Consider the following 24,870-nt stretch of genomic DNA (forward strand, 5'->3'; position numbering starts at 1 on the left):
ACTCATGTCTGCGTTGATGACTGATGTGCATACAATGGTTGAAATACAGTCAGCACTCTCCACTTACTGAATAACTCTCTAAGAGAAGGGACAGAAGGAATCACGGTACTGTGCCAAGAAGTGGGGACTGCCCATCCAGTTGGTGGATTTAAAGAAAAATTTGCAGGCGGCCACAGATAATAAGAGAAGGAGGCCCACAGCAGAGCTGGAAGAAGCAGGGGTAAGGCTACCAGTGGGAAAATCAAACCCTCTGACCGTGCTGCGGGTGAAAGAACCCTGTCCTCTCTAAGGGGAAATTTGGAGGAGAGCTAATATTTGGGTGACTATAGGATGCATTTTAAAGAGATAAAGTAGATATGTATGCATGGTGAATGAAATAGATCCTAGACACAATTAGTTTAGGGAAAACAGGCACCAAAGAGTGCCGTGGTATATTTTCATGTTTATGATTGTGCATAGGTTTATATTTGCCAATGCGTGTAAACACCAAAAAATACATATAGCCAACTGGGCGGTGGTTTGCTCTGCAAAATGATGGGACAATGAAGGGTTTGGATTTTTACAATGAACTGTGCTGCTTTCATAATCAGTGAAAACAATAGGAATCCTGCTTCATAGCTGGTGCTTATGGTAAGCGATCAGTTCTGAAATCAAGTTTAATAAAACAAAGGAAATGTACCTTTCTTTAATGTGCCTCTTTATTTCTCTTTTGCCAATTGATATCAATATAGTTCTCTTCCATATTAATGGAGATATGTTTTGTATGAAATCAGCTCAACAGTTAATGTTTTTGTTTTTGGTGCTAGCATAAAGTTGTGCCTTTTCCTCCTATAGGAAAGCAAGAGAGGACAGTCACGGGGATAAACACCTAGCTCTGTTGTGACGTAAGATCCATGAGTCACTTCGTATGTTCCAAGTGCACTCTATGATTAAATCAAAACTCAATCAAGCCTTGCACAGCTCAGTTCTTGCTGTCGTCGTCCTCCACACTTGTACTCGAGGTGAAATATTCTCCATAGTGAAACTAAACAGCCTGCTCTGTCTCCGAAGATGTTGATAAAATATAAAAGTACAGAACAACGGTTGAAATGTTGTACAAAAGTAAAAGTAGGCGTGTAAGACGTAAACGTACCATGAAGCAGGGATGTGAAAGCTGCCACCCCTCTCTGTCCAAGGGGCCAACCTCTTCCCGGTAAACCCTCTTAAACATAAACCTTGGGTTCTCAGCTTCTGATGTGAAGCTGTGTATATTTCCTATACAGGAAATAATCTGTGAACAGGCTAGAATGGCACATGCATATTTTTCCAACAGGGCCAAATTTGGGAACTGCCCTGCTTGTGCCTGCTCCCCACACCCCAGGATGGATTTACCAGGGCTGGCTCTTTGCCTTCTTGGTTGTCAGAAGCCCCACAGAAACCAGTGAAATGCAGGCAGTGAGGGGATTGGACTGGGAGCACATCAGCCTCTCCAGATTTCCAAACAATTGTCCCTGGTTATTGGACAATATAATTGTCTGTGTAGTCTATATGCACTGCTTATATGCATTACTGCATAGTGCTGGTTACTTTCAACTCCTTATGGCAAGAAATTAATCTCTTAAAAGTCAGGGCAGAAGAAAAGAAACCAACCAGTAGATGTCTCTGTGGTGCTTCAGTTCAGTCGTGATTCTGGGTGTTTAGTCACAGATGTCTGTGGGTTCAGAGAAGCAATGATATGCAGATTTACACCTTTTATTTTGGGCAGGTGCATGGAGGGCCCAAAGTGCCCTAAAAGTATACCAAAACCATTCAACAATCAGTTTTCTACTATCTGAAAATACACATAACCAGTAATATCTTCATTTCTGACCTCATCTTAAAAACAAACAATAAAAGGTGCTTCACTTGCAAAGGCAATTGGTTATAATATGTTAGACAAATTTTTGCAAAATGACCACATTAGTCATTTTGGAAGTGCATATCCAGGTGAAAGACTTTTGACCCAAGAAAATGGATATAATTTCATACTTAATGGTTCTAATTTTTTTGGTCAGACACTCCCAAATTCCATACCCACAAATTTACTCCAGCTTAAAAACAAGTAATAACAAGTCACTTTTAAAAACTTTTTTATTATAAAAAATTTAAATATACTCAAAAGTCAACAGATTATGAACCCTCATGTACCTACTGTGCAGCCTTACCACTTATCAGATCATTTTCCATATTTTCAACAATGACTTTAGAAAATTTCTGTAGTGTCTTTCTGAAATTTTTCCTATTCTTCCTTCCTACTTCCCTCCCTCCCTTTCTTTCTCTCTTTTCCTTCCTGCCTTCCTTCCTTTTTTCCTTTCTTTCTCTCTCTCCTAACTTATTCTGCATTTCCTCCATTGAGACCACATTCATTTTGAACCCTGGACATGGTTCAAACGTGATTAGGGGAATGAGAATCCAAGCCATAATGAGACACCACTCCATAACCCTTAGGTTGATTCTAACAATACTTTTTGAAAATCAGAAAATAAAGTGTAGTCAAGGAAGTGGAAAAACTGGAACATGCTTTGTTGGTGAATATGTAAAATGGTACAGCTGCTGTGGGAAACAGCTTGTGACTATTTCAAAAATTCAATTGGTTGCCTCCCACACTCACCCCAACCAGAGGATTGAACATGCAACCTAGCTATGAGCCCTGACTGGGAATTGAAGCTGCAGCCTTTTGGTGCATGGGATGATGCTCCAACCAACTGAGCCACCTGGCTAGGGCACATTTCCAGAAAGTTTTATAGTTTTGAGGAAAATGTAGGTCATAGGATTATTTGTGTAAACATATTCTCAATCCCAGACTACAAGTATTTTTGAAATATTATGAAGACAAATGAAGACCAGAAAAAGCTGGTGATAGGTTTTGGTTCTAATCTTAAATGAACCTTTTATTTCATGTTTAAAAAGCTACAAGACAAAGCATGAAAAGGAAGAGAACCATTTGATATTGAAAACAATTCTTCACACACACACACACACACACACACACACAAACACACACACATCCAAGATGACTATTTTGGCGGTCTATTCAATGGATACTTAATAGGTTCTGTCTTAGTCCATTCAAGCTGCTATAACAAATACCATAAACTGGGTAGCTTAGACACAACCGACATTTCTCATAGTTGTGGAGGCTAAGAAGTCCAAGATCTAATTCATTAACACACCTATCGCCTCACTCACTACACATGTTTATTTATTTGTTTTTCTTTGGTCAAGAATATTTACATTCTACTTTCTTAGCAAAGTTTAATGATACAATAAAGTGTACCTTTTGAATTTTGTTTCATGTGAAAGCACTTCTTATTTAAAGATAGATCTCTAAAAAGAACATGTATAAGATCAAGGTGCGGGCAGATCTGATGCCTTATTAGGCCCACTTTCTGGCTCCTAGACAGCTATCTTTCCCCTATATTCTCACATCTCAGAAAAGGTGAGGGAGCTCTGTGAGACCTCTTTCATGAGGGCACTAATCCCATTCCTGAGGACTCCATCCTCATGACCTAATCACACCCCAAAGGCCACACCTCCTAATACCATTTTTACATTGGGGATTAGGCTTCAACATTGGAATTTTGAGAAGACACAGATATTCAATCTGTACCAGCTTTCTACTGTGCTTAAATGTAATGGACGCCAAATAAGGGGGAATTGTAAGGTAGTCTTTACCCTTAAGGGAATTGTAATATAACTGGGGGGATAAAGCTCATTAGTGAGAAGTTTGCATAAATGAGAAAGGAGAAGGAGAAGTGCACAAACAATTGTCCATGTTCTATGTACTATTTATGTACTATGTTTTATGTATGCGAATAACTTCATATGATTTTTTTATCAATCTTGAGGATGATCCTTTAAGTTAATGTTTCTGAACTCTGTTTAGCATCATGCACCCTTTTGAGGATCTGATGAAAACTTTGGGCTCCCTAAATTAAAAAAATGAAAATATGTACATATATATTTTTTCTTATAATATTCAGGAGATTTTAGAACTGCTGAATTTAATCTATGGACTTCAAGTTTAAAAATTCTGTTATTAAACTTATGGAGCATTACTTCTCATTTAAGAATGAAACTGACTCTTAGACGTTAAGATGCTTAAGTGGTTCTGAAAACACCTTCTTCATTATGTGTAAGATATATCTCTAGTTAATCAAACTATAAAATAAAGCATAAAACTTATAATATTATATTAAACCATATAGAAATGTATTAGGAACTTTGCAAAGGACTCTAGGATATCTCCAGGATATTATTGCTGTCTCTGTGACAGATTGCCTCTTTTTCACCAGAGATTTTCCCTATTAAATATTGATAAAAATCTTTCTGGGAATTTTAATGAAAGGTATCTTGACATCAGTATCTGGATTATTTTTTCCATTCTCAAGTGAAAAAAATAGTCCCACTGGCTCAAGCAGATAAATAAATCAAATAATTAGAGTTTTAAAACGGAAAATAAAGAGGTAGTTCATGGAATTTGTGAAAAGAATGCACGTACGGAAGGAACATCTAGGCCCAAGAACAGGTGGGAGAGCAAAGAACCAAGGGTGTCTCTCCCCCTCTCCTTCTCGGGATTTCTGGGCTCTTACTCTGCTTCGCTGAGCATGTGTGGGAGAGTGGTCAACCTCACCGCTCAAATTATTTTGTTCTCACTGTTGGCAATTAGAAAAACCAGGCATATATCTTTCTTAATGTCTTGAATTTAAAATTTTCCTCCAAATTTATGGCAGAGGTCCATTTATTTCTCTCGTGTCCATTGAGTTTTCACCTCTCATCTGATGAGCTGTCCTTGGGCAGAAGGCAGGAATCAGCCAGTAACAACAGCTTGGCAGGGATCCACCTCCTCGGTGCCTGCCTGGGTTATGTGGAGCATGGGCACCAGAATATGTCTATAAACGGCCAAGGAGTAAACACCTCAGACCTGTTCCACACGGTCTCTGTCACACACACTCAGCTCATGTAGCGCAGACATGCGCATGCCCAATGAACACGGCGCGGCAAAAGTAGGTTTACAGTTGCGAGTATGCAAAACACACAGTTTATTCCTGTATTATTTTTAATTATTGTATTATTTTCCATGCAAACAACTGCAAACCTATTTTTTTCCTACCCTGTTTAAACAAATGGGAGCATCTGCATTGTAATAACACATTATGAACACCAACGCTGATTTTCATGCATCACAATGTATTCTTCTTCTTTTGCCCCTAGCCCCAACCATTTAAAAATGTAAAAAACATCCTTAGCTTGAAAGCTATGCACAAGCATGCTGCAGGCCAGCATGGGCCAGTGGATCGTACTCACAAACTCTTGGTTTTAGCACAAGAAAAGCTCTTCATGAAGCTTTTGGAAGACTCCCTTCTATTAGTGACTTGGAGACTCACACTTTCTGCATCTTGTCATGTCCCCATTTCAGCATGTGGCTTCCATGGTTGCTGTAGCAAGGGGAAAGGAGGAATAAAAAGAGCACACGTATGCTTAATTGTCTTGACCTAGAAGTGACATATTGTACATCACTTTTTACAATCCATTGGCCAAAACCAGTCACAGTATCTTAACCTAATCACATGGGAAGTTGGGGAATATAGGGCAGCTGATATAAGATACAAGATATATGGTAAACAGCAGTAATCTACACTGCAGTATTAAACCAAATAGTGGCCAATGATTTATATGTAGGGCTATCAAACAAATATATATTAATTTTTTGCATTTCTATTTATTTTTCATTGCACAGCTGGATGCATATAAGCTCAGAAAACTTCCCCCTAAGTAATATTACTGTAAAACAAATGAATATAGAAGTAGCATAGCAAATTTAATAAAGATGTAAGATAGAATTAATTCATTCTCATTTCTTAAATTATTTGGTAGTATTTCTGCTTATTTTTATTATGTCTTATAAAATGCCCAAATGTGTATTTTATGCTCAGCCTATTATAGAAACCCTCCATGTCGACAGCTCACTAAGCAAAAAGAAAACATTTTCTGTTAGTACTGGATGTCATTTAAAATGCTCATGCAAAAATAATGTCCACTTTCACAGGGTCATAATGTCTACATTTTCCTTACTAGTTTTCTTTGACCATTACATTTTTAATTCTTTAATCTGCTTGGTAGATCAACTTTTTCATCAGTTGACTTCATCTCTCATCATCCTGGGACAAAGTCTTCGTTTCCCACGGCTCCTCTCTTTACCATCCTGGGCTTACTTCTGTGTTGTCCAGCTATGTGAAAGTCTGCCTTCCGCCCCTGTCATCGCGTCCTGCCATTCCTCATTCTGCATCTCACTCACATCAAATTTTTCATTTTCCTCCTCTCTGAAGCCTTACCCGATTAGCCTGACCTCATGGAGTCTATTTCTAATCTTGAGTGCTCCACACCTTTGAGGATATGAATCATTCTATTATTCACTTAATGATATAGTGGCGTACACTTATATAATTTCCTTAAATCTTATTTCCCCATTTAGATTTCAGTCTTCTTAATGACAGTGCTAGTCTGTTTGTAGTTCAACACAAAATGTATTTCATAAAATTCTCTTATTTTTGATACTAATGAGGGAAAACAGATGAGACCATAACATATTTTAGTACTGAACATTTTTTTTAGAAATAAAAACATTATCAACTGTTATTTACACACTTGCTGAATTTGAGAGGAATTTCTTTTTATGAGTCAGTTACTGAAAATGCAATCTAAAAGCCAGATGGTCAGTGCATTATTGGTATATTCTAAAGCCACTTGTAATAATTTCATTTCAAGCTTTACTCACAACAATGAGTTCAAACCGATACATGCATCATTTTGTGGGGTACATTTTCTAGCACTACACTAACAGTCAAGATGTAGTAGACATGTATTTGAAATTTTCTTCTGTGGATTTTTTCACTTTCTTAGAAAATAAAGTTACCATCAAAATTACTCATGTTCATATCTGGAGAAGACAAGAGTAACAGTGAGGTGTATCCAAATGATAGCGTCTGCAAGAAGAGAAATAGCCCCAAAGGGGAAGTGTAGATCGGTATACATGGAGGGAGAGTTAGTAGCTAAGCAACGTGCTGCAGAATCAAGGGCTGTAAATTGTAATTACATCTTACTGCGGCCAGTGCTTTTCCAGCTGAGAGCTCAACTCTACCCAGGCTAACAACTTAGCCCCAGAGAGAGTCATTCACCCTCAGTTTAGTCATCTGAAAAAGGAAGGTGGAGGAGTGACGTGCTAACAGTTACATCGGATAGCTTCAATATACAAGGAAGATGAAAAGAAATTAATTCAGGATGTGAGCAAGCCTGCTGACTCAATATGAAAATGAAAGAAACAAGAAGAAATATGGGAGATAAAAAATACCTCTGATTTTTACAAATTTCCTCAAACTGCTTTAGAATCTCATTTCAATGACTTCTAATGATATAATTACAGAAACTGTTAGTTTTTAAACATCTTCAGCTAATAGAAAGTAGTTTTGCTTTATAAAGTATCACACAGAGAATTGCTTTTGAAGGTTACATGCTACAGACCTGCTAATAACAAAATGTTTTATGCCAGAAAAATAAGACTGATTTTAAATACAAAATTTTTGTAATATATTCAAATTATACTATATTCAAATTATACTATAATTTATACTATAGTCAAATTAAGAATACTGAATTTAGAACAAATATGAACTAAGAAACTAGATTAAAATTCTTGCATTGATTAACTCCATAACTTAGTTTCTTCACATATTTCCTTAATATATATTGGGTTGACCATTGCTGCATATATTAATTCCTTTCTAATATTTAATCACCTGAGGATAATGGAATGTCTTATTTATTCATTCAACAGTTATATGAGGTCTTTCCAGAAGGTATCCAGCCATGGGGTATGAAAAATAGAGACATTTATTGAAGAAGATATAAAATATAAGAAATACCACACATAAACAATGATACCTCAATCCCCTTCAAAGTAGGCACCTTGGGACCTTACACAGTTCTCCCAATCACCACAAGCTGCCCTGTAGTATTTTCCTGAATCTCACTGACAATCTGAGATTTCTTCCCTTTCAAAGGTGATTTTAGTTTTGGGAAAAGCCAGAAGTTACAGGGCACCAAATCTGGGCTGTCCGGGGGCTGAGTCACCCGGGAGATGCAATGTTTTGCCAACACACTTTGCATAAAACATGACACATGAATGGGTGCATTGTTGTGATGAAGCTGCCAATCACCAGTTAGTTGCTCATAGCTGTGGCCTTCTGAATCATCCAAATAGTCCACAGAGGAATGTTCAAGCTTAATAAAAAATTTGATGCAGATTCATTGCTCTACTAGCTCAGTCATTTTGAATGCAAGGGCCACACAGTACACATGCTGACTCCACAGTGTCTATTATCCCTACTGACTAGTACAGTGAAGTCATCATTTCCACAAATGTGCATTCCAGTCCACTCTCCCTGGGCTGCCAGGTTACATCAATGTCACAGAAACCATTCTCATTATATTAACAATGGTTGGACTTCTTCTAGACAGGCCTCATATAGTAATTTGTTGGGAATTTAGTATCTGCCCAAATTAGGGATTCTTCCATCCTATGGCCAAAGAAGCTTGGTTCTTTTCATCACGATGAGAAGGAAATTTCAGACAACAGGAGTCAGATGACCTTCAAAGTGTGTCTCCCTTCCCTTATTCTCTTTTAAGAGTAATGGCCAAGGCATGTTTAAGTTTTTCCATCATTGTTATCTGATCTGCGTATGAAGGTGGCTAACTTCACACATTTGGACCATCTTGAGCTCCAGAAGTGTCATAGATTGCTCATAAAAGAGTTTTAGAGGAATGTCTTTAGAGGAAGACCAACGGTTTGGTTACTTGCCCACAAAGGAATCTGTCTGGGTTTATATCCCCTTTATAGCAATCCCAGGAGACCCTCTGATCCAGTGCTGAAACGCCCGAGGGCTGTGACCTCTGTGCAGGTGAAGCCCACTAGATATAGTACTTTATTTGGAGAAAAAGAAAGTCTCTCATAGAAATCTGTTAGAAAAATATTTTAGACAATTATTCTGTAAAATCCTAGTCAATGGATTATCTTGCTGGAGATTTGTCCATGATATTCTTCCTCAGTGGGAGTATGTGAATGAATTTTTATTGCAGGTCAAAGCTACTTTGCCTAGCCCATGTTTATTTTTCAAATATTGCCTCAGTGGTGAAGTCTGATCACCGTTTATAAAATAGATGGCATACCTGCATTGTCACTTAGGCTTATGCCTTTTCTCTGCTTTATTCTTCTTCATACTTATTGTCACCTAAAATATTTATTTGTTAATTTTCTGTCTCTCCAGAATAGAAATAAATTTCATGAGAGCAGGGACTTTGCTTACATACTGCCTCAATTAATGTTTAGTAATAGTAGGTTTCTAACATATTCATGAAATAACTGGATACATGAATGAAGGAAAGGATGGATGAAAATGTAGGCAGTATTTGGTGGTCCCAAACTGACAAAATGTATGACAAAACTGATGTATCCCATAGAAATGTTTACCCATGGAAAAGAATGATGAGTAGAATGCCAAGGTGGGGGACCTGATGGCAGCATTGAAAGAGGTAGACAGTCAAGGAAAAAGGCATGCATTCTAGAAATAAAGAACATTATGTGTTATACATGCAAAGTGGGGATGCATGTGCTTGTGATACTCGAAGATTGGAAGTAGCCTCCAGGGTTTGGGTAAGGAAGTGGTATGAGTATTGGTTGGGGAGGTAGGTTCAGGTCAGGTTCTTTTTTTTGTTTAATTCTTATTTAATTTTTATTTTAGAGAGAGGGGAAAGGAGGGAGAAAGAGAGGGAGAGAAACATCGATGTGAGAGAAACACCAACTGGTTGCCTTCCATACATGCCCCAGCCTTGGGACTGAATGTGTTGCTCAGGCATGTGCCCCAATAGGGAATCCAGTGGCGACCTTTGGCTTTGTAGGACAATGCCCAACTGATGGAGCCCCACTAGCTGTGGCCAGGTCAATTTTCAAAAGACCTTTTGATGCTTGATGGAGGTACTTTGAGTTTTATCTCCTCAATAATGGGAAGCCACTGCAGGTTAATGAGCAAGGGGAACAACATAAAAAATTGGGTGAGGTAAGAAGAAGAGGGGTAGGCTGGAGTTTAAGGGGACTGAGGAGATTAAGAGCAGTTGGAAGCCATTTCAATGACAAGTATTCAAGTGGCAAGTTTCACATTCAAGTGGTGAGAAGTGGAGTTTTTTTAAAAAAGGATGATACATACACAAAATAGTATACATGGGAAATCAAGCAAATCAAAATCATTTCTTTCCAACCCCTTGGGGAAATAATGCAACCCATTTTCCTCATTATAACACTGAATATATTTAATCTTGTAACACTTTACAATCATTTAAGAACTTGGAATAGTAAAAGGAATTAGGAAAAAACTGACGTTGAATAGAACAAGTTTTCTAGTTTATTTCAGTGATTTTTCAGTATTGTTTATAGTCTTTATATTTTCTTGAGTCAACATAAAAAAAAAAAACAGAACCAGATGATTGTGTCTCCTAAAGTTTAAGGCTTGGCAAATTGTCACAATCAGGATTAGTTCTCACATTGCTTGGATGCTATTGAGAGATGGGTAGAATAAGAATTTAAAATCCCTTTGAGCTCTATAAACCTGTGAAGCTCTAACAAAAGTATCACCAAGAATCAGGAAGAAGAGAAATAGACTAACAAGAGAAAAATCTCGATTTTTTTTTCAGTAAAGTCTATCTTTAATCAGATTTCTCTTGCTAATCCAAGAAAATGAGACAGAGGGAATTTATAAGAAGATATAAAGAAAGAGTGCTTAAAATAAAATAAAGAGCTTTCTGGCTAACTCTAATAACCATTTTCAATTTAGCACTGAAGGCACATAGTAACCTTTAAGTCCTTTTTGAGAGTCTCTATGGTGAAGAATAATGAATAGTAATCCGAAGATACCTAAGGCATTATTTTTTCAGTAAGTTGACCTATACTTTTTTCATATGTCTATTCAGTGTCGTCATCCGTTTTATAGTCAAGGGGCAATGCATTTCACTTGTTACTATCGAAGTGGCATTAAACGTTGTAATGCTACGTGAAACTGCTGTGTTCCCTCCGAGCAAGGTCATGCCAATCAAAGCACTGACTTTCATTCTAACGTTCTATCGATGGTTAGTGCTCTAATTTTTAGGTGTCATCAGACTAAAAAAGATTTTACTAATCTTTTTTTAGAATATTTGTTAAAGATTTTATTTATGTATTTTTAGAAAGAGGAGAAGGGAGGGGGAGAGAGAGAGGGAGAGAAGCATCAGTGTGAGAGAGAAACATCACCTGGTTGCCTCTTGCACAGGCCCCCGCCGGGACTGAACCTTCAACCAAGGCCTGTGCTTTGACCAGGATTTGAACCAGATGACATTTTGCTTTGCAGGGTGATGCCCAACCAACTGAGCCACACTGGCCAGGGCAGGTTTTACTAATCTTTTATATTTGTATTCCTCTTCAAAAACCAGACAAGTAATATAAAACAGCACAGAGCAATATTGTCACCTTGGAGTAGTAGATGTCTCAATTGGTCACCAAAAGAATTAATTAAAAGGAAAAAGTGATAAATTGGATTATATTAAAATAAAAATGCTCTTAAAAAGGTATATTTTAAAAGTTAAAGAGCAACTCACTGAATGAGAACAGGTACTTACTATGTAAGTGTATATATGTATAAATATAAATAAGAAATAAATAAACAACCCAGGAGAAAATGGGCAAATGACTTGAACGGACACTTCACAAGAGAATATTTAAATGACAGTAAATCTATGGAAAGGTATTCAGCTTTACTAGTTATTTTTTTAAAGTGCAAGTTAAACATAACTGTATACCACTAAATAAATACTATTCCATAGAGTGGTTAAGTGAAAAACACTGATAATACCGACCGTTGGCAAGATTGTAGAGGAAACTTAACTCTTGTATCCCATAGGTGGGTGTGGAAGTTGGTAAAAACCACTTTTGAAAATTGCTTGGCAGCATCTTCTCAGGAACAACATGTGCAAAGCTGTAGCCAGTGGTTTACTTCTGGGTGTGCACATAGCAGAAACACGTATATGTGTTCATTTTCCTGAAGCCATGGAGAGGAATGGTCAGTGCAGCACTGTCCATGTTAGTCCTAATTTTGGTCGTTATCCAAATGGCCATCAACATAGACTGGACAAATACATTCTGGAATGTTCAACAGCACTGAGAATGAAAAATCTTGAGCTATAATAAAGATGATTCAAAATCATAATATTGAGCAAGAAAGCCAGATGCCAAAAAAATTACCAACCACACAATTCCTCTTATATAAAATAACAAGATAGGTAAAAATAATATTAGTTGTCAGATGTCAGGATAATGACTGCCTTTTGTGGAGAGAGCGTTTCATAATCTCGCTGCTATTATTTGCTCAGTTTGTGGAGATTCACCTATATATATACATAGGTGTACTTCCCTCAGTGCATCTAAATATGTGTGTGTAACACATACATTATGCTCAGTAAAAAGTTAAAAATATCTTAGACAAGTAGGATGTGACTAAAAAATTTTAGTAAAAACTCACTCAATAGAGAAATAATATGACGCATGTCATTTTCCCTTTTATCTCTCCCCCCCATTCTCTTATTCTGTTTTTAGAAGCAGTCACATAAATAGTGCATCATCCTTCCATCCCTAAAATGGCATTTATTCACATATATACATACAAATGACACTTTGAAATTATAAGTTGAATTATATGGTGTGTATTGTTCCTTGCTCAATAACATCCTGTGTCTCTTTTTAAATATTTAGCAACGTCTAATGCCATATGCCTTCTTGTTGCTTGTGTATGGGATCAACCTGTTGACTTTTTGGCAATGTCATGGACTAAAGCTGAGTACTCACTTTAGTTAGAATGTCCCAGATTTGCAATGAGGTTGAGCATCTCTTCATTGATCTCATTTGTGTATCTTCTTTTGGAAATTTTCTATCGACCTAATGTGACCATTTTTCTATGACATGGCTTGTTTTTATTTTCTTTAGTTTTATTTTTTTTATTAATTATAAATATAAGTATTTACCCCGACATATAGTTCATAGTTATATTTTTATATATATTTTAAAATATGATGTGTTACTTCTATGGCTTCTAGGCTTAGTATATTGCTTAGAAAACTCTTTAGATTATAAAATATCCCATTATGATTAATTTTTTATTTGTCTTTAGATTTTTAATAACTTAATCTATTTGTATTTATTTTTGTGTATGGAATGATGTATCTGAAATTTTTCCCTAAACGAATGGCCAATTTTAACAAATGATATTTGTTAGATAGTTTGTCATTTCCCTACTGATTTTGAATCTACCTTTATCATAAATTACATTTTCATAGATTCATGTCTTTGTTTCATGCTCAGTTGTGCCCCTGTGCAATGTATAGATTTCAGCACCAGTGCCACAATTTTCCAAGTTAATCTGGTTTTATAGTATTCTCATAGCTAATAGGGCAAGAGAAAACTACTTACTCTTTCCAAATCAGTTTGTGAATTCTTTTTTTAAAATTTTATTTATTTATTTCTACAGGAGAGAAAGGGCTGGAGAAAGAGAAGGAGAGAAGCATCAGTGTGAGAGAGAAACATTGACCTATTTCCTCCTGCACACACCCTGACTGGGGACTGAACCTGCAGCCCTGGCATGTGACCCTTTCAGGATGGTGCCCAAACAACTGAGCCATATTGATCAGGCCAGTTTGTCAGTTTTTATAAGAATTCCTTTGGTGGTTTTTATTGGCATTACATTTAGAGATGGATTTAGTGAGACTCTTTAGCCTTTACATTAATGAATTATTTCAGAATAGAACTTAGCCTATGTTCTCTCTCTTAAGTCTTCATGTCCTTTAGTAAATATCGACAGGTTTTTTTCATGTAGTTCTGGAGTTTTCACTAATTTTTAATTGGGATTATGTGCAGGGATTTTCTATGGTATTATTGCTGTTATGAATGTCAATCTTAAATAATGTTTTTATCTCTGGTTATACAAGGGTTATGGACTTACTTATGTATCTTCCGAACTCTGCTTTCCTCCCGGCACTTAGTCATTTCATGTAACTCTGAGTGTGGGGCCTTCCCCGCACTCACCTGACTGTGGCCATTGTTCAAGCCGAGTTGCACACTGGCTCCACTTCTCTCATTCATTCCTCTTACACCACTCCAGCCCGCGGTATGCTTCCTGTCTGAAGCATTTGTTTGATATTTAGCGTGTAACTAAGTGGCATAATTTTAAAAATGCAAACAAGAGAGAAACAGTTTTATTGATGCCTCTGGATTCTTAGGATATATTCCCAGAAATCTTTGATGTTGGAAAATTATTTTAAGCTATTTTCAGAATCACAAGGAATGGGACCCAAACAGAAAGAATCTTACCTAAGAAACCATACTGCCTCCTGGAGCACTTAGCATACCTTCCCCGTATCTTACTCACAGGTAGTTGTTTTAAAACCATATTCTTTAAGGCAGTTTTGGTGTAATACAGGTGCCTTTCAGTGGCCGGAGGAGTGTTGCTTGAGAAAAGGTGTGTTGGACACTGTGGTCTGAGGGATTCTTTAGCAGGCACGTCTGTCAGAGAAGATGCTTCCACAAACTTTGCAATCATCAAATAACCAGGGCAGAGTCGGCACTAAATTCACCCAGAGGTGCATCGCTAGACTGGCTGGTATCCAATTCCATCCACTTTTGAGGAAAAATTTCACACTATTTTATAAACAGAGAAGAATATAGTGTAAAATACATGAATGGATATAAAACTTGGGACTATGTACCATGAAATTGGGTGATATTCATAAGAGTCTAAATAGATATATTTTAATTCTATTGTGTTGCAGAATTTTGAATTTTTAGAACAAAATAGAGAATGGGTCTAATTCTTTCTGTGTGAGGTCTTTTCTGATTTTTATTTTTGGAATTCAGGCTATGATTTCCTTATTTGTGTGAATCAGTTGGTTATTTGTACCTAAACTTCAATGAAGTAAATGAATTTCCTTTCTCCTTTTAGGGTTTTTTTCTGAGGGGGATGTGTGTCACTAAGTCAAATAGTTATTTCAAAAGGTAGAGAGACCGTGGCTCGAGAATGTGAAGCAAGCCCTTCAAGGTGGATGGTTGGAATTAGGCAGCATTTGTGAAGTAACAGTTTGAGTTTGAGGGAGGATCTTGATGATGGTGTTGTTAAGCAAACTGTTATTTGCAAAGCAAGTTATTTTCCCAGATGAAACAACTTTTTTATGGAATAAATGGGTCTGTAAGGATTTTCTAAAGTAAACACTGATTTTTAAAAATTAGTTTACCTTCTTATTCATCTAGGCAAGAATTTTCTGGAATGAATAGTCATGTCAACACAAGTGTTCCCAGTTCTAAGCCCCAGTAACTAAGTTGCTTAGATGCAGATGCTGTTTGGTTGGCAATAAGCTGACTAAACAGGTAAATTTAGATTATGGAGAATCTGGAAGGATAAGCTGAGAAGCTGGGCTGTTACCTGCATATTAAGTTTAGTGTATAAAGATACTGGCTCATGGTCTTCATCTTGCTACTCTGAAGCTATGTGACAGCCCTGAACCCATCTTCAGCTTTCTCTTGGGCTCACCCACCTCCAACACACTCAGCCACTTGTTCTGATTTGACAGTTACAGCAGCAACCAAACCCACGTGGGTGCTCATGTTTCTTGCCCACAAGGCATTCTAGCGCCTCTCCCAGAGTCTCGGGCTTCTACCAACACTTTCAAGCAACCTGCCGCAGGGCATGGAATTTGACTTTCCCAGGAGATGCCAGAGTGGCCAGGGAACTCAACCTGGAGGTGTGAGGGAGTTAACTCCCCATGGGGTGAACTTTTTGAAAAGCAATAGGAAGAACAATAAAATCTGGATGGGACACTCTCTTCCTTCTCTCTCAGGCTATGAGGAGGCATGGGACAGACGTCTGGAGCTGTCTTGACAGACTGAGCGCATGTGTATGCAGGGTAACCAGCCTTGGCTTTTGGAGTGTGGGAGTCAGTGGTCAGCGCAATAATGCATCACCGTATGTTTGCTTTTCATCCTCCTCTACCTTGCTTGCCCTCTCCCTGACACTCAGCAGCCTGGGTTTCTCCTCCCAATGTAGCATTAGCATTTAAGTCTTGCCTTGCTTGACTCTGTTTCCTGGATTTCTAGGAAATCCAGGCTAGTACAGTGACCTTAAACTACTAAATCTCCATGGACTTCTATTTTAATGACTGGAAAATGAGGAAATTGAGCTAAATTATTGCTATGATCTTTTTAAGCTCTAGTATGCCTATAATTTAATCAGTACAAATTTTGACCAAGGACGTATGGCAGAAAGCTGACCCTTGTAGCATTGCCAGGGTTTTTAGAAATACGAGGAAAATAAGTTAAAGTGAAATAGGAAGAACAGGCATTTTTTAAAAAGTGCTGTCCTAGTCCGATAACTACTAAAAAGGGGGATGCTGCAATCACAATTCTCAGAAACATTGCTGAGACTGCACTATTGTAAACATAAATGCAAAAAGAAAAACTAAGTAAAAACTCATGCACAACATGCAACTGTTGCCGATAATTTCATTGAAATAGGAAGAGCTTCATAACGCCGTTTACTTACGCCCTTGACCAGGACATCGGATCTACTTCCTGCATAGACCAGACCTCCTAGCAATTTCTAAGTAGAAGATGCCCTTTTTTTCGTATTAAAGAACTCCATTACAGCTGAGTGGCTCCTACGATGTAATTCCCGAGATGCTGATCTAGGTCCTTCTCAGAACACATGCTCCATTTAAGCATCTCAAGGTGAGTCCAGTTTTGGGTAAGGAAGGAGATGTCCTTGGAGGTCTCCAGACACAGAAACTTTTAGTGGCTGTGACACAGCACACCTTGGGCTTTTCAGTGGCCGTGGTAGTGTGTCTGTTTGGAATGTTGATCTCTATTCCCAGGTGTTAGAGATAGAAAAGGTCCTCGGTATGGCCAGTTGAGCCCCTTCCCTCTCCTGGTAAGGAACAGAAGCCCAGAGGAGTGCAATAACAGACCCAAAGTTACACCACTGGAGAATGAAGGGCCCTAGATAAAAATTGCCTTCAACATAACTATTTCTTGCTCCACATCTTACAAAAGAATCTAGATTGAGCTTTTTGGCAAAGCATACACAAATATGCAAATATACTATGCTAGAATTTTTTTTTTTTACTTTCTACAATAATGAATGTTTCTTTGTCATCTGATATCCTTGGATTCTACAGATAATCCGAAGAATGAATACTATTCTGGTCTTGTCTCTCTGTCGTCTGGACATTTGTGAGTAAATAAATCTTTAATAGCATAGATGCAGGGTGTCAAGCTCATGTTCACCAGATGAGTTGAAGGCAATCAGCCTTGTGGTTGCCTTCAAAGGGCCAAATGTAATTTTAGGGCCCTATACATGTAACTGCTCCTTAACTAGGGGCAAGGAGCTTGATGCTGCTGCTGGATAGAAACAAGGTGCTGGGCTGGATTCAGCCCGCGGGCCTTGTGTTTGCCACCCATGCTAGAGAAAGGGGACAAAATAAAACCTACCATCTTAAGCTGTGTCTAATGTAATGAGCCAGAATAATGAGAAATCTTTACTGTCTCCAATCTGGAAAGTGTCTTCAGGCTTAAATAGTGCTTCTCCAACTGCTTCTCAAGTTGCTAAGAACCACAGCATGCACCCCCTGTACATCAAAGTGGATCAGTTGGGACTACCCTCGTGAAATCTAAGTAGAAAGAAACAGATTCCTCTCTGATTGGCTTGGTGTATTAGTATTTTACCTTGATGTATTATGAGGTGTAGGTATTGTGACTAATAGTACTTCTTTTTAGGTAAGTAAGTGGTAGTAACATTGATGCGGTAGGTTATGTTTTGAATAATACTATTAGAAGGTCTGAATCTGTAATTCTCTGGTTATTAATCCAATGCTACATGATTTGCAAAGTATCATATCAATACTTGAGATAGTATTGAACTACCTCAAGCCCTCTCTTCCCTATTGGCTTAATGGTCAGTTTCTTCATTCAGTCATTTGTTGAATAATAATCTCTCTATTTTGTGGACAGCACAGTGAGGATTCAAAGAACAAGAAGGCACAAAGCATGCCATAATTTAGTGTGAAACGGATAGCAAAAAATGCTTTCAGAAGTCATTGTGTAGAAAGTATTATATGACAGGTACAGATATAATTACCATGGAGAGTTTAGGGGACGCAGATACATTTTCTGGCTGATAGTATGAAGCAAAAACTTTACAGAAGCAAGTACACACCATCTAGGCCTTGAAGGATGGGTACGATTCAGTGGGTTGGGCGGACGGCATTAGGGGAAGTGGTAAAAAGACATTATACATATAGAACTCACCAAAAATACATATGTGTTAAAAAACATAAATGAATGGGGGATAATTCAATATTTTTAAAGCTAACAGCTTGGCAAACAATCTAATTAAGGATAAATTAAGTCCTGAATGGCAAATTGGGGCCAATATGCAAAGTATTAAATAACAATGAAAAGGCTTTATAACCTTATTCTGTAAGCATTGTAAATTCATTGCAGAGTATGAGCAGGAGTTGATGTAATTACAACTTTGAAAATGAAAACCACCTGCTAGGGGTATATAAGAAACGCTGAGGCAGATGCAGCTGTAACAAGCAGACCAGGAAGGAGGCTGCTTCAGCCTCCTAGCGTATAGGTAGAATACACCAGGTAGACATGGAGGGCAGAATCTAATGAAGCTGGGTGTGAGAAGAAAGATCAAATGCAAATACTGAGAGAAAAGTGAGTTTAAGCATGAGTTGAGGCCCATTTTTGGAAATTCTCCACCATCAAGATACCGGAGGAAGAAAAGCTAAGAGGAAGAAGAAGCAAACAGAGTGAGCAAAGACAGAGCAGAAAAGCAGAGGGCCCCAAACCCAAGGGGAAAGGGGGTCAGGATGTCAGAGACCTGAGAGAGGTCAGGGAAGACAGGCTAAAAACGAGTCATTGGTATTGCGACTGAGAGGTGATTAACAATCACCAGAGCAAATGACCGAAGGTAGGTGGTAAGAATGTTTACACAGTGGGGGAGCTCTTCATCCGGAAGTTTTATCGTGAATAGCGTAGTGATGTCAATTGGTGCAATGTCCTGGAGGAAAATTTGGTCACGTTTCAAAACCTTTATATAGTATATTTACTTTGATGCCATGATTTTATTTTTAGGATGGCGGAAGAGAGTTGTGATTCAAGACTATTAGAAACAGGACAAAATTGGAAATAGTCAACATGTATACTAGTGAGAAATTAATTTATTACACATTCACAAAATGGAATATTATATAGCAATTAAAGTGTGTCTTTTAGCAAGGTCTGGCACTTTCTCTGCAAAAGGCAGATAGCGTTGTGTTACAGACTGTCTATGTCGTAACTACTGAACTGCTGCAACAGCTGTAGACAGTGTGTAAATCAATGCACATGGCTGTGTTCCTATAAAACTTTATTTACAGAACTGTTGGCAGACTGGATGGATTTTCCTGCAGGACATGTTTTGTCAATCCTTCTATTTGAATATTGTGTAATGAATTAAGAGACAGTATGGCGATATTAACAAAAATAGTTAATAATATGGAAAATGACAGGCCTTACAATGATATCTACACTATTTCTAACTTTGTGAAATATGTTTGGGTATGTGTCCGTACTCCAGTCTTTCAACAGAATGTATCTTTGAGTGCCAGCATCATAGAGAAATTTATTATCTACTTGGTACTTATCTGTAGTTTCACCTTTGCTACCATAACAATGCATTACTTTTTGTAACTAACGAAGATGCTATTTTTGTATGAAATTAAAGTTGTGAAGTGAGATACGATTGACATGTTTGCAGAGTGAAAATCTATCAGGTCTTCATGCACAGTTGGAAATTTCCATTGATACATGAATTCTGAGTTAATGGTGAGTAACCTGAAAGGCCTCTCCGAGAACTGTGTTGTTTGAAAATCTGCAGTGTAGCGTGACTAATCAGCACTTGCTAAGAGAAGCAAGGTCAAGTTTGCAAAACCACCTTTTTAACAAGGTGAGACAATGTGAGCTACAATGAACCAGACTGGTGTTGGTCCTATGTAGATGCCTACAGACCATGCTCTCTTCCCCCCACCAACCTCACTGGGCCTCGGTAGTTTTCCTTCTGTTTCTCATTGTTCCATATTATGGTTTCAACTAGCTGCTCTAATATCGTTGCACATACTGTTTCCACCCTGTGGGAGGACGATTCTCTCCTTTATTTCTCTTTAGGAACATACATAGTACTTGCTACATTCAAAGGGTTATTGTAAGACTATGTAATAGAAAAAGCATAATAATATAATCACTGCCCACAAACCCAACAATTAGATCATTACTGACAGATTGTATGTCATACTTCACCCCCCATCTCAGAAGTGATCACTGGCCTGATTACAAATTCCTTACTTTATAAAATATGTAGTTCTATAGCATTTGCATATATACTTGAACAACATATTGTTTAATTTTGCTATTTTTTATTTCTATGAACACTGTACCATGTTTAGTCTTCTGGGATTTACTTTTTTATTTAATATTATGTTTCTATACCCATAATATCAAAACAAGAAGACCATAGCAAATATAGCACCTTCTGGCTTTTAGCGTTCAGTCTCTTATAGCAAATATTACATGTACACATAATTGTTTCATTACACACATACAAATTGTCTGGAAAATGCCCAGCCATTGTTAACATAATGAAAATGGTCTGCACGACATCAATGTAACCTGGCAGCCAAGTAGAGTGGACTGAAATGCACATGGGTGAACAATGATGACTTCACTGTATTGGTCAGTGGGGACAGTAGATGCTGCTGTTGTCAGACTTCCATATAGTTCAATTTTCTGTTCTTTGGCTACATCTTTGTTTACTAAACCTTTGTTGTATTCAAACTTGGTTGTGGGAGAAGAAGGCATAGTGTTTCCACCTATGCTTCCATCTTGGCAGAAGTCCCAACAGTAGATGCTGTTGAGTGGAGCATGTGTACTGTGTGGCTGTTGCACTCAAAAAGACTGAAGGAGGAGAGCAATGAATCTGCATTAAATTTTGCATTAAGCTTGAAATTCCTCTGTGGAAACTATTTGGATGATTCAGAAGGCCATAGCTATGGGCGACTAGTGATTGGCAGTTTCACCTTGACAATGTGCCCACTCGTGCATCACATCTCATGCAGAGTTTTTTGGTGAAACATCAGACCACCCAGGTGACTCAGCTTCGTTACAGCCCAGACTTGGTGCCATGTGATTTCTGGCTTTTCCCCAAACTAAAATCGCTTTGGAAAGGGAAGAGATTTCAGAACATCAGTGAGATTCAGGAAAATACTCGGTACAGCTGATGGTGACTGGGAGAATTGTGTGAGGTCCCAAGGTGCCTACTTTGAAGTGGACTGAGGTTTCTTGTACTTGTATCTTCTTCAATAGACATCTCTATTTTTCATATTACATGGCTGATTCTTTCTGGACAGACCTCATCTTTTAGTATCTTTTCTCTACATTTAAATTATAAGCTCCTTAAAGGCAAGTGTGTGGTCCCTTAGATAAAACAGCTGCCCTGAGCTCTCTGCTAATTGAATCAGTTAAGAGATCAACTTTCGAACTTGTTTTCTTTAGTGTAATTTCTTAGCTTAGTGTCCAGTTCATTCTTCCCACAGCTATTTGCTGAGGGCCTACTCTGTGCTGAGCAACCTTCTAGGCTCTCAAACTATTACTTTACCAGAGTAAATGGAACAGACTCCCTTGCAGAGATTATGTTGCAGCGGGGCAGTAACTAAAGAGGCAGTAACTAAAGGTAAAAAACATTCATGTTATATGGGGAAGGGTGCTACGAAGAAAAAAAGGGGGTAAATAAATGGAGAAAGATGAAGGGAGGTGTTCATATGGAGTCTGGTACATTTTGCCTCATAAAATAAGCTTCTGGGGGTCTCTATTTGGTTTGCTTTTGCATTTACTTTGATACTTATGGACAGAATATGCTAACCATAGAGGTTTTAGGGCCTTTAATAAGTACCTTGCAAGCATAAGAAAAGAAAAATGAAACTTTTAAAATTCCCTACTTCTTTATTCCTTTTCCCTGTGTGTTTTAAATGTGGGGGGGAAAACCCAAAATATATGGATTGCATCCAGTGAAGTACAAATTGATTTTCTTCCTATAAGCCTTCTGGTTTTGACATTTTCGAGAGCACTATTTATTTAACAGACGAGATCATCTATAATCCTTTCTGGTTTCAATAGCGCTGTCTGGGAACACTGGAAGACCCTGTTCACTGCTCATTTTTCCCAAACTCAAACCCACTGCCCTGATGCTTCACCAGCTGGCATTCCTGAAACCCTTGGTGACACACCCCAGAAGTATCCCAACGAACCGAACCCGGAGGCTCTTCCAAGTCACCTTTTCTGCAAACCTGGTGCAGGCACTAGGACCGCCCAGACGCCCATAGGCAGCCAGGCTTCACAGAGCCTGTCAGCGGGATTGAGCCGCCTTTGCTGTTACACAAGAGAACAGGCAGCAGCTGTAGCAGCTCAGCATCCTTCCCCCTTCTGGTGGATTGGAAGGTATTTACTTGCTATTTACCATTCAGATTTTGTGCACTGCCAGTGTGCCTTGAGTGTTCACTCAGTCTGACGCTCTGAATGCTGTCCAGCACTTGTTGGGTTACTATATTATTTTATGTTAATTTCCACAGCTGATGGAAGCAACAGTGCCATAAAGAAATGGGCTAGATATTTCCAGAGGCTGAAATCTGAAGGCATTTGGAGGTGTAAGTACATTGGTCCCAAATCTCTGACGTGCTGGCTGTGGTAGTTGTGTCTCTTGACCTTCTTCTTCCTCATTGAAAGAGCCACTCTAAGATGTCATTTGCATATTTCATTCATGAAGGAAAAAGCACCAAGACAGACAGTGACAGAAGCCACTAATGATGGGCCTGAAACTCCACTTTGGAGTGGCCGTGGTTCCCTCTGCTAGCCTGTGGGTTTGCAAGAGGTGAAGCTGGATCTGCAGCAGAGTTCTGATGAAAACGAGATTTTGCTCAGGGCTGCGGACGGCTGGGTTGTTTGCTTTCTGCTTTCTGTTTTCCAAAGCTCAAAGACTGTCCTTTCTAATCACTGCTGTGGTGCAGTGTAGGAGTCTTTTTATGTTTTCTTTATTTCTGCATTCCAAATGCTGTTATCATAAACGTGGGCTTCCAGAAAGCTGTTAAACCATTCTGTACCTCTCAGTGTAAAACCATTGAAGAAAAACCTAGTTTGCTTTCCCTTGGCCAAACTATACTCGATACTGTAATTAGTAGATTACGCACAAAAGCATTTGAAAAAAATCAATAATTGAAGATCCCCTTTCTTGTTCAGCAGTAAATCTGGCTATGTGAGATAAGGAAGTAGTTTGCTATTAGAAAACCTAAATAAAGAAGATTCTATAGAGAAAATTGAACATTTCTGAGTATTTTATGAATCAATTGAAGATGCTTTGGGGGGCCTTAATACCAATTTCATGAATTAAAAGGTCTTTAAAAACTTTAAAGCCTTGTCAAACTTTTAGGTTAGATTATTACCTTAGAAATTAGATCAAATTTAGGTATCTTACACTAAAATGTAAAAGTAAACATATTTCAAAATGAATAAAATGTTGAGTCATATTAATGGGCAATTCATAATAAAGTTTAAGGTAAACATTGTCATTGATTTATTTCAGGAACTAAAATATCAAACTAAGACTCAAGGAAAGGCATCGATAATGAAAATGTGACTTTAATGACAAGTATTTTAGAAATAACCTCCAAAATTATGTTCAGGGTTCAAAAATTATATAGTTTAAGTACATTATATTTGATATATTAAATTATCCTAAATTAGATTTCAAATTTTGTAAGTATTAAACTTTTGAAAATATAACTATAGTTCTTCTAAAACTCCTTTTTAAAAAAAGATTTTTATTTATTTATCTTAGGAGGGGAAGGGGAAGAGAGAGAGGGAGAGAAATATCAATGTATGGTTGCCTCTCGTGTGTCCCCTGCTGGGAACTGGCCTGCAACCCAGGCATGTGCCCTGACTGGGAATCAAACCGCGATGCTTTGGTTCGCAGGCCCGAGCTCAATCCACTGAGCTACACCAGCCAGGGCTCTAAAACTCTTTTGTAGAGGAAAATGGGACAGAGGAGATAAGAGAGGGAGGGTTGGGTCTTATTTTATTGTTCTACTTTTTAAATACTTTGGAGAGTCTCGCTGAATTTTTACTATGTAAATATGCCACTTATATTTAGAAATATGTAACAAAATTACAAATGATTATAGCAATTAATTTGTAACATCTTTAAAAGCAAATAAATGAAAGTATACAAAAATAACATTAAGACTGCAGTGGATGGGGGGTGGGATGGGATGGGAGTAATAGACAGAAAACTGTACTTGAAAAATAATTAAATTAAAAAAAAGACTGCAGTGGAGTATATCTTAAGCAGACAAAAATCATTGTTGAAGATGACGCCTTGCTTCAGGAGGAGGTTAGGGAAATCAGATTGGGGGTGGTAATAGAATTTCAATATTTTGCGAAGCAAAAGTAATCTTTTACATTTATTTTTAGTTGGTATAACAATGTACTACAACTCCGTGAACTGTGTGTTAATAAAGTTTCTCGCCCTCTCTTTCAAAAAACTTTTCTATATTCCAAGTTTTGAAAGATGATTCATTTCTTCAAATTAATACTTAGTTTTAGACATTTTGCTCAACATACAATTTGCAGCCTTTGGCTTCAAG

At 37.9% G+C, this 24,870-nt stretch overlaps 1 protein-coding gene across 1 annotated transcript in view; it reads left to right on the plus strand.

Annotated features, from left to right (window-relative positions):
* The first annotated feature begins 22,605 nt into the window (after positions 1 to 22,605).
* The window catches only part of RAB27B (RAB27B, member RAS oncogene family), a 124,193-nt gene continuing 121,928 nt past the window's right edge, over positions 22,606 to 24,870 (plus strand). Inside the window, exons 1-2 of the mRNA XM_037034596.1 lie at positions 22,606 to 22,672; positions 22,804 to 22,878. The gene's annotated coding sequence lies outside the window, so the exon portion shown is untranslated. The remainder of the gene's footprint in view (positions 22,673 to 22,803; positions 22,879 to 24,870) is intronic.

Source organism: Sturnira hondurensis, unplaced genomic scaffold (genome assembly GCF_014824575.4).
Source record: "Sturnira hondurensis isolate 20B ecotype Veracruz unplaced genomic scaffold, ASM1482457v3 Scaffold0001872, whole genome shotgun sequence".
NCBI classification, from domain to species: Eukaryota; Metazoa; Chordata; class Mammalia; order Chiroptera; family Phyllostomidae; genus Sturnira; species Sturnira hondurensis.